Source organism: Arachis hypogaea, chromosome 13 (assembly GCF_003086295.3).
Source record: "Arachis hypogaea cultivar Tifrunner chromosome 13, arahy.Tifrunner.gnm2.J5K5, whole genome shotgun sequence".
Taxonomy (NCBI): domain Eukaryota; kingdom Viridiplantae; phylum Streptophyta; class Magnoliopsida; order Fabales; family Fabaceae; genus Arachis; species Arachis hypogaea.
The window spans coordinates 45150498-45161880 of NC_092048.1; the positions used below are offsets into that span (position 1 = coordinate 45150498).

The 11383-nt window shown below is 40.8% G+C and overlaps 1 non-coding gene across 1 annotated transcript; it reads right to left on the minus strand.

Annotated features, from left to right (window-relative positions):
• Nucleotides 1-252: 252 nt before the first annotated feature.
• On the minus strand, nt 253-360 carry LOC112738793 (small nucleolar RNA R71). The gene has a single exon (XR_003169743.1). It is a non-coding gene; the product is annotated as a small nucleolar RNA R71 (small nucleolar RNA).
• Nucleotides 361-11383: the final 11023 nt, after the last annotated feature.

Genomic DNA, 11383 nt, shown 5'->3' on the forward strand with positions numbered 1-11383 from the left:
CAGCAGAACTGCAAGTTTCATGGACTTCCATCTGAAGATCCTTTTCAGTTCTTAACTGAATTCTTGCAGATATGTGATACTGTTAAGACTAATGGAGTAGATCCTGAAGTCTACATGCTCATGCTTTTCCCTTTTGCTGTAAGAGACAGAGCTAGATTATGGTTGGATTCTCAACCTAAAGACAGCCTGAACTCTTGGGATAAGCTGGTCACGGCTTTCTTAGCCAAGTACTTTCCTCCTCAAAAGCTGAGCAAGCTTAGAGCTGATGTTCAAACCTTCAGACAGAAAGAAGGTGAATCCCTCTATGAAGCTTGGGAAAGATACAAACAGTTGACCAAAAAGTGTCCTTCTGACATGCTTTCAGAATGGACCATCCTAGATATATTCTATGATGGTTTATCTGAGCTATCAAAGATGTCACTGGACACCTCTGCAGGTGGATCCATTCACCTAAAGAAAACGCCTGCAGAAGCTCAAGAACTCATTAACATGGTTGCTAATAACCAGTTCATGTACACTTCTGAAAGGAATCCTGTGAACAATGGGACGCCTATAAAGAAGGGAGTTCTTGAGGTTGATACTCTGAATGCCATATTGGCTCAGAACAAAATATTGACTCAGCAAGTCAATATGATCTCTCAGAGTCTGCATGGAATGCAAGCTGCATCCAACAGTACTCAAGAGGCATCTTCTGAAGAGGAAGCCTATGATCCTGAGAACCCTGCAATAGCAGAGGTAAATTATTTAGGTGAACCTTATGGAAACACCTATAACTCAACATGGAGAAATCATCCAAATTTCTCATGGAAGGATCAGAAGCCTCAACAAGGCTTTAATAATGGTGGAAGAAACAGGTTTAGCAATAGCAAACCTTTTCCATCATTAACTCAGCAACAGACAGAGAACTCTGAACAAAATGCTTCTAATTTAGCAAATCTAGTCTCTGATCTATCTAAGGCCACTGTAAGTTTCATGAATGAAACAAGATCTTCCATTAGAAATCTGGAAGCACAAGTGGGCCAGCTGAGTAAAAGGATCACTGAAATCCCTCCTAGTACTCTCCCAAGCAATACAGAAGAGAACCCAAAAGGAGAGTGCAAGGCCATTGACATAAGTGCCATGGCCGAACCTGTGAGGAAAGGAGAGGACGTGAATCCCAAGGAGGAAGACCTCCTGGGACGTCCAGTGATCAATAAGGAGCTTCCCTCTGGGGAATCAAAGGACTCTGAGGCTCATCTAGAGACTATAGAGATCCCATTGAACCTCCTTATGCCCTTCATGAGCTCTGATGAGTATTCCTCTTCTGAAGAGAATGAGGATGTCACTGAAGAGCAAACTGCCAAGTTTCTTGGTGCAATCATGAAGCTGAATGCCAAATTATTTGGCATTGATGCTTGGGAAGTTGAACCTCCCTTGTTCATAAATGAACTAAGTGATCTGGATCAACTGATATTGCCTCAAAAGAGACAGGATCCTGGAAAGTTCATAATACCCTGTACCATAGGCACCATGATCTTTAAGGCTCTGTGTGACCTTGGTTCAGGAATAAACCTCATGCCCCTCTCTGTAATAGAGAAACTGGGAATCTATGGGGTGCAAGCTGCTAAAATCTCACTGGAGATGGCAGACAGCTCAAGAAGACAGGCTTATGGACAAGTAGAAGATGTATTAGTAAAGGTTGAGAGCCTTTACATACCTACTGATTTCATAGTCCTGGATACTGGAAAGGAAGAGGATGAATCCATCATCCTAGGAAGACCTTTCTTGGCCACAGCAAGAGCTGTGATTGATGTTGACAGAGGTGAAATAGTCCTTCAATGGAATGAGAACTCCCTTGTATTCAAAACTCAAGGATCTCCCTCTGCAACCATGGAGAGGAAGCTTGAAAAGCTTCTCTCCAAGCAGAGTCAACCAGAGCCCCCACAGTCAAACTCTAAGTTTGGTGTTGGGAGGCCACAACCAAACTCTAAGTTTGGTGTTGAACTCCCATATCCAAACTCTAAGTTTGGTGTTGGAGAGTCTCAACAAAGCTTTGCACATCTGTGAGGCTCCATGAGAGCCCACTGTCAAGCTATTGACATTAAAGAAGCGCTTGTTGGGAGGCAACCCAATGTTTATCTAATTCTTATTTTTATTGTTTTTCATGTTTTCTTAGGTTCATGATCATGAGGAGTCACAAAATAAATATAGAAATTGAAAACGGAATCAAAAACAGCAGAAGAAAAATCACACCCTGGAGGAGTATCTGTCTGGCGTTCAAACGCCAGAACAAAGCATAGTTCTGGCGCTGAACGCCCAGAATGGGAGCATCCTGGCGCTGAACGCCCAGAACAAGCATGGTTCTGGCGTTCAACGCCAGAAATGGCAGCAAAGGGGCGTTGAACGCCCAAAATGGGCACCAACCTGGCGCTGAACGCCCAGAGTTGTGTGCAAGGGCATTTTACATGCCTAAATTGGTGCAGGGATATAAAAGCCTTGACACCTCAGGATCTGTGGACCCCACAGGATCATCTCAGGATCTGTGGACCCCACAGTATCCCCACCTACCTCATCATCTCTCTTCCCATTCATGATCATCCCTTCTACTTTCCATTTACCACTCACATCCATACACCCACTACCTTCAAAATTCAACATCTCTCTCCCACCCAATCCCACCCATATGGCCGAATACAAACTCCCATCCATCTCCTCCATATCTTCTTCTTATTCTTCTATTCTTTCTTCTTTTGCTCGAGGGCGAGCAACATTCTAAGTTTGGTGCGGTAAAAGCATAGCTTTTTTGTTTTTTCCATAACCATTAATGGCACCTAAGGCCAGAGAAACCTCTAGAAAGAGGAAAGGGAAGACAAAAGCTTCCATCAAGGGTCTATAGCTCAGTGGTAGAACATTTGACTGCAAATCAAGAGATCCCTGAGATACCTCAGGGGATACATTTTCTTCCACACAATTATTGGAAGCAACTAAGGGTGGAACATCAAGAGCACTCCATCATCCTTCATGAAATCAGAGAAGATCTAAAAGCAATGAAGGAGGAGCAGCAAAGACAAGGAAGAGACATAGAAGAGCTCAAGGACATCACTAAGGTGGATTCATTCATTGTCCTTACTTTCTCTGTTTTTCGTTTTCTATATTATGTGCTTATCTATGTTTGTATCTTCATTACATGATCATTAGTAGTAGTGACTTTGTCCTAAAGTTATAAATGTCCTATGAATCCATCACCTCTCTTAAATGAAAAATGTTTTAATTCAAAAGAACAAGAAGTACATGAGTTTCAAATTTATCCTTGAACTTAGCTTAATTATATTGATGTGGTGACAATGCTTCTTGTTTTCTGAATGTATGCTTGAACAGTGCATATATCTTTTGAAGTTGTTGTTTAAGAATGTTAAATATGTTGGCTCTTGAAAGAATGATGACTAGGAGACATGTTATTTGATAATCTGAAAAATCATAAAAATGATTCTTGAAGCAAGAAAAAGCAGCAAAGAACAAAGCTTGCAGAAAAAAAAAGGGGCGAAAAAAATAGAAAAAAAAAATAAAATAGAAAGAAAAAGAAAAAGCAAGCAGAAAAAGCCAATAACCCTTAAAACCAAAAGGCAAGGGCAAATAAAAAGGATCCCAAGGCTTTGAGCATCAGTGGATAGGAGGGCCTAAAGGAATAAAATCCTGGTCTAAGCGGCTAAACCAAGCTGTCCCTAACCATGTGCTTGTGGCGTGTAGGTGTCAAGTGAAAACTTGAGACTGAGCGGTTAAAGTCAAGGTCCAAAGCAAACAAAGAGTGTGCTTAAGAATCCTGGACACCTCTAATTGGGGACTTTATAGCAAAGCTAAGTCACAATCTGAACAGGTTTACCCAATTATGTGTCTGTGCATTTATGTATCCGGTGGTAATACTGGAAAACAAAGTGCTTAGGGCCACGGCCAAGACTCATAAAGAAGCTGTGTTCAAGAATCATCATACTGAACTAGGAGAGTCAATAACACTATTCGAAATCTGAAGTTCCTATAGATGCCAATCATTCTGAACCTCAATGGATAAAGTGAGATGCCAAAACTATTCAAAAGGCAAAAAGCTATAAGTCCCGCTCATATGATTGAAGCTCTGTTTCATTGATAGTTTGGAATTTATAGTATATTCTCTTCTTTTTATCCTATTTGATTTTCAGTTGCTTGGGGACAAGCAACAATTTAAGTTTGGTGTTGTGATGAGCGGATAATTTATACGCTTTTTGACATTGTTTTTAGTATGTTTTTAGTAGGATCTAGTTACTTTTAGGGATGTTTTCATTAGTTTTTATGTTAAATTCACATTTCTGGACTTTACTATGAGTTTGTGTGTTTTTCTGTGATTTCAGGTATTTTCTGGCTGAAATTGAGGGACTTGAGCAGAAATCAGATTCAGAGGTTGAAGAAGGACTGCTGATGCTGTTGGATTCTGACCTCCCTGCACTCAAAGTGGATTTTCTGGAGCTACAGAACTCAAAATGGCGCGCTTCCAATTGTGTTGGAAAGTAGACATCCAGGGCTTTCCAGCAATATATAATAGTCTATACTTTGGCCAAGAATTGACGACGTAAACTGGCGTTCAACGCCAGCCTTCTGCCCAAATCTGGCGTCCAGCGCCAGAAAAGGATCCAAAACCAGAGTTGAACGCCCAAACTGGCATAGAAACTGGCGTTCAACTCCACAAATGGCCTCTGCACGTGCAACACTCAGGCTCAGCCCAAACACACACCAAGTGGGCCCAGGAAGTGGATTTATTCATCAATTACTTACTCATGTAAACCCTAGTGACTAGTTTATTATAAATAGGACCTTTTACTATTGTATTAGGCATCTTTGGATTACCTTATGATCCTTTGATCACGTTTTGGGGGCTGGCCCTCTCGGCCATGCCTGGACCTTCACTTATGTATTTTCAACGGTAGAGTTTCTACACTCCATAGATTAAGGTGTAGAGCTCTACTGTTCCTCAAAGATTAATGCAAGTACTACTATTTTCTATTCAATTCATCTTATTTCGCTTCTAAGATATCCATTCGCATCCAAGAACGTGATGAAGGTAATGATTATGTGTGACGCTCATCATCCTTCTCCCTTATGAACGCGTGCCTGACAAACACTTCTGTTCTACATGAATTAAGCTAGAATGAATATCTCTTAGATCTCCTAACCAGAATCTTTGTGGCGTAAGCTAGAATGATGGCGGCATTCAAGAGAATCCGGAAAGTCTAAACCTTGTCTGTGGTATTCCGAGTAGGATTCAATGATTGAATGACTGTGACGAGCTCCTAACTCGCGATTGCAGGGCGTTAGTGACAGACGCAAAAGGATAGTAAATCCTATTCCAGCATGATCGAGAACCGACAGATGAATAGCCGTGCCGTGACAGGGTGCGTGAGCATATTATTCACTGAGAGGATAAGATGAAGCCATTGACAAGGGTGATGCCTCCAAACGATTAGCCGTGCCGTGACAGGGCATTGGATCATTTTCCCGTGAGATGACCGAAAGTAGCCATTGACAGTGGTGATGTATCACATAAAGCCAGCCATGGAAAGGAGTAAGACTGATTGGATGAAGATAGCAGGAAAGCAGAGGTTCAGAGGAACGAAAAGCATCTCCATTCGCTTATCTGAAATTCCTACCAATGAATTACATAAGTATCTCTATCCCTATTTTATTATATAATATTCGAAAACACCATTATCACTTTATATCTGCCTAACTGAGATTTACAAGGTAACCATAGCTTGCTTCATACCAACAATCTCCATGGGATTCGACCCTTACTCACGTAAGGTATTACTTGGACGACCCAGTGCACTTGCTGGTTAGTTGTATCGAAGTTGTGACAATTATGAATTAAGATCAGAGCACCAAGCTTTGGAGCCATTACCAGGATTTGTTCGAGCCTGGAGATCACAATTTCGTGCACCAAACCTCCTAAGGCGCACACAGTACTCGGGGTCAGCCACAGTAACACGTTAAAACTATGGAGTCCAGCCGGTCAGACATGCCGTCCGGGATCTTAGTAGACATCTCAACAATATTTTTGCGGGAAGACATAGGTCAACTATTCCTACAGTAAGAAAAAGAAAAATTGGGTTACTACCAAACAACTCGGGCAAATAAGAAAACAACTCGGACAATAATATCAAAAGCATCAAGTGTCAGATACGGCAATAAAAGGAAAATCCCAGGACTCATACCAAAGTCCAAGGGCACCCTTTGGAGGCAACAACAAGGCAAGAACCCAGAAAAAGGGGAAATCGACAGTCTATATCCTAACACCTCTCAATAAAAGACAAAGAAAAATCAAACCTTTTCTGGTAACGTCACCACATACAAGCAGCAAAGAAAACCATCATCATCAACAGACCACACAAAAATGATAAAAAAGATAGCAACTTTCTATATCAGCAGTTTAAACAAAAGTAAGGAGGAGGTCATGCAAAAATGAAAAGAAACAAGAGCGGCGACAAGAAAAACCCTAAGGAAGCAAAAAACTACCAGAAGCACAAAAAGGCACATATCACAGCAAACGATCAGGCACAAAGGTGCAACCTTTTGCAGAAAAGACTCAAACTTTCCAAAGCAAAAGCAAAAACCAAGGCTTTATGCGCGACAATGTAAGCATGCAAGATATGACGATTATTGAAAGAAAAGAGAAAGAACAAACTAACCTGCAGAAGAGAAGACAACAACGGTTCAGGTCAAGAGAACGATGAAGCTCGTGCCAAACAGTCGCTTTGAGAGCTAGAAAAGTAAAGGGCTTAGATACGAGAAGGCAGAAAAACCAAGCACCTCAGCAGATAACGAAGCAAAGGGCAAGGAGAAAGGAGAGAAAGAAACTGTAAAAATGATTCTTTAGATATCAAAATGAAAGTGCAAAAGAGGGAAAAGAGGAAACGGTGAAGGGAATTAATGGGCCTTTTAACCCTCGCACGTTTCCAAGGAAAGCAAAACGCCCATTGCAATTAAAAAGGAAAAAGAAGAAAAACGCTTGGCATTCAAGGAGTCCCAACAGGAGTTATACGGAAGATCGACAAAAGGCAAAATGCTCGAGAACGACTTCCCCAAAAGGGGTCGAAGTCTAAAAGACACGACCTCAAAAGAAAGACCGAGCTCAAGCAGGGACACTGTTCATACCCTAGGTCGAGCTATGCGACCCGGGCTGATTGAAGACAAAAGCGACCGACCTCTTCAGGTTGGGTCGCCATGACCTCTCCTTTAAAGAGTTCGGCCAAATCGCCATAAGAGGCCCAAGCAGGCCCAAACAAAGGGACACAGCCCAATTTAAAGGTAGCTAAAGCCTAGAAAGATAAATGCGGTTCCCCTTAAAGATAAGATGACTTCACTTAAAGATAAGATAAGATAACTAACTTATCTCCAAGGGAGGTCACTCCGCACTACTATAAATACACTGGAGCACCCAGGTATAACTCATACTCTGATTCTACACAAAAAATCTGCTTAAAGCCCATGCTAACTTAAGCATCGGAGTCTCTTGCAGGTACCATCACCCTCCGGTGATCAAGGATCAGCAGCAACATCAGATCCAACAAGTCGGACACGACAGCTCTGGCCACCACAGTAGATCTTATCTGAGATCGACCTTCAGTTATAGGTAACCCTCAGAACAAATACCTATCCTTTAACAAGCAGAATTTGATGTGGCTTTTTAAGGATATTTTATTATTCAATAAAGTAATAATGCACCTCTTTTATTTTTGGAAAGGTAAAGCAATAAATTAAATTATTTCGTTGGGAAGGACAGTCAGTATTAAATTATTGCTTTGTAAAATCGAAGCATTTAAATTATTGATGTCTGTTGTTGATTCTTGTTGTTTATGGCTTTATGCTTCTCGTATCTGAGCCCCTCGTATCTGGCATTACAGTATGTAGCATTATATGCTATTTTGTTTAGAATTTACGCATGATTATCCTCATATAGAATATATTTTTATTGTGTCTCTGTTGTTGTGCTTGGAGAATCCTAAGTTTGATCTAGTATGGAGGATTCGTTGGATGATGATACAGCTTAAGCATGCGGCTATACACAAATTATTTCATTCGTAATGCAAATGGCATGTGTGGAACGATCCATTATCACTATGTTTTAAAGATAATGCTCAAACGCATAACCTTCACATCTAGCAGTTAGTATTTCATAACGGCATTAGCTAATAGGCCCACCAGAAAAAAAACAAACAGACCTGAATAGTACAATACCACATCCCGTTCTCAGTTACATAGGCCACCCAAGTTACAAACATTGCGGGGGAGGGGTCGGTTTACGGTGTCTCCATCCCGTTGTTGCACTGACCCTAAGACCTGGGACTTCACCTGTCCAGCAAAATGTCGGCCAGCTGTAGTATGATTTCTCCCAGTTGAGTCTTGAGGTCCTGTCTCTCTCTTTCGATTGGGATACACGGTACTCGATCGACGGAATGGCCTGTTGTAGGTCCTCAATCGATTGGCTGGCTGCAAGTGATGTAACTTTGTTAGCAACACATTGACACCGACGTAAGTGACTAGACGTGGGGGCATCGCAAGAAGGCAATTTTCGCTTACCAGATGCACTTGGTACCTTCGTGGGAGTCGTTGTCACTGTTGTATCGTGCCGTCTACCTTGAACGAATAGATTGAAATCCGACGCCAGCGAGAGCTCGCTGCCCAGCCCCGGAACAGGCGATGCAGTCACCTGGAAGTAGTCGTTCCAGGCGTTCACGGCCTCTTGGTAACTCCGGTAACGAAGAAGCAGGTTTCGTGGAAATCCATCCACCTGAGCCGATGCCGTCTTGCAGTTGGGGTATATTCCGGGTATCCTCCCTCTAAACATGACGTACCACCCACCTTCTGTTCGCATTGCCATCCGACTGTTAGAGGAGATCTGGTAGACCTTGCAGAGGGAGTGAGGGTTAGGTTGGATGGTGGAATACAGTTTATGGGTTTTTCTCTCACCTGGAGGCTAAGAAATAGAAGAGTAAATAAATAAAGAAACTAGAATGGTTCAACAGCAGTCGAGGTTTAGTTGCACATGGACCCCATGTTCAGGAGTAGGGGTGTACTGCACGCGGACCCCATACTCAGGAGTAGGGGTGTAGGGACTCTAGGTTCAGGAATAGGGGTGTACTTACATTAGCAAAGAAAAAGGTAATAACATTTAACATTTTTTGTATCAATCACCACTATTAATTTCAATGAATTTATTATATTTTTAGAATTAATTTTTATCAAGAATTAATTTTAACATGGAGAGAGTGTTGGTGTATAGCAAGGTTATGGAGGGAATTGTAATATGTGTGTTCCCAGTTAAATAGGATGTATGCTTTTTTAATTAATATAATTATACTATCGCGATAAGTACAAATTATACTATAATAATATATAACAGTTAACGTTCCGTCCATGTATTAATACCTGGTTTTATCTAGATGCATCGATAAATGAAGAAAACATCTAGGGAAACGTATGCGGTACTGAACCCCCCAATGGCAGTATATTAAAAAGCAAAATGCCACAAGGTCATTTACAAATTCGTCTATCCTCTTTATAATTTCCAATAATCCTTCCACGAAGTCCTTGCAAATGGTGGGAAGTTCCCAGAAGGACAGAAAGAAAGTGGACGTATCCGTTTAGCACGAACGTCCACTGAATCTTCTTCCTCGCGAAATATGGTCGAGGATTACCACGATAGTTGCATCGAATTCGATTGAGGATCTATTCAACATGCAGGCGACGTGTAAGGTGTTTCTGGGTGCGGCGAGTTCAGACACTGTATATAAGCATGCGACGATATCGTATAAACCGTCAGTGTACTTTTTAGTTTACCTCGACCGGCCTGAAAGGAGATTCCTTGATCACTGCGTGGAAGTAGGAAATGTGGATGCTATACTTCGGTAGGGGTTCGTGGAGTATATCCGGTTTGGCCGCCGTGACAAAGGGATGGAACTACTTGCTAGGGCCTCAACAGAGGGCAGCGTCGAAGCAGGTTACCTGTGTGCTATGTTGCTAATGTTTGATCATGAAGACGAGGAAAAAGTGCAAAGGGGTGTTCAAATGATGAAGGTTATCCCTATTTCTGGGCAGCTCGAGAGCTGCAGCAAGTTCTTCAGGGACATTTCCAAAGATATCATGGTGTTCTTATTAGAAAATTTTGCATCTGAATGAACGCGACTGTTTACCACTCTTGTTAATCTGCCCGCGACTGTACTGTTGTGGGTTTATCTTTATGTAATCCGCCAATACAGTGGCTAGCAAATGTCGGTTTGTTATGATCCTTCATTAACTCCTTCATTAACCCTTTGCTATGCATACTGATGGTGTATTTTATTTTATTTTATTTTATTTTATTTTATTTATGTTAAAAAACTGTCAGTTTGATCAATTAATTTATCATAATTATGTGGATGGCACCGACGATGCAATTAATGCGTATCTTGGCTAGAATTTAGTCCAAATAATACTTTCTTCTTGAGTGGGATATGATCTGAACTTTTCACTATTGAAGTGACGTTTGAATGGACAGAAGACTGTTTAGTCAATCAACCTTTTATACGATTGTCCATTTTTTTTTCTGGGGCTGGGTACTAACTTAGACCGTCACAGTGAATTTATACAAAAATGGTAACTTAGATAGGCAATAGGGAGTCACCGAAAGGGGTCAGGTAAAAAATGGGAACGAGATTTTTTTGTAGGTGCAATGATAATTGACGATGGTATATAAAATCTGTACAAACGTTGAACAATGAACATGCATATATGTTCCAATTGAACCACAGGATTGTATTCGTATAATATATAACTGGTTGAGAGATTGAATACTTGTCCTTTAAAGAACAAAATTTGCTTTGATATTTGAAGGAGTTTTTATTATGTAATTGGACTAATTGTTTAATTATAACTTGAGTGAGAAGTACTTTGAATTTTGTTTCAATCAATGGATTCGTATTCTTTGTTCATCCAAGCAATCTAATTTGAAAGATGTTTATTTCCTATAATTTCATATAATATTAGGATATCATAAAAATGATACTATGTCTACATTCCTTTGTTTTATTATCTAGTGTAAAATGACTGTATGTGCCATTAAATTAGAAGGATCCCGTAAACATTCGTGACAATCAAACGCGCTGCCTATTGGGTAATACCAATCTGCAAGGAAGGATAAATCGATAAACACGTCTTTGATAACGCATATGTAAATAATTACCGAAATGGTCCGAAATCACGATTTGGAAATAGTATTTGGCTCCATCGTAACATAAAGCCCTAATTGTGTGTCGACAGGTCACATGACTTTTGAAATTAAGAACAGACGGATGAAAGTAGATATAATTATATTAACCGAGTTTAAGTTCCACTATAGAAG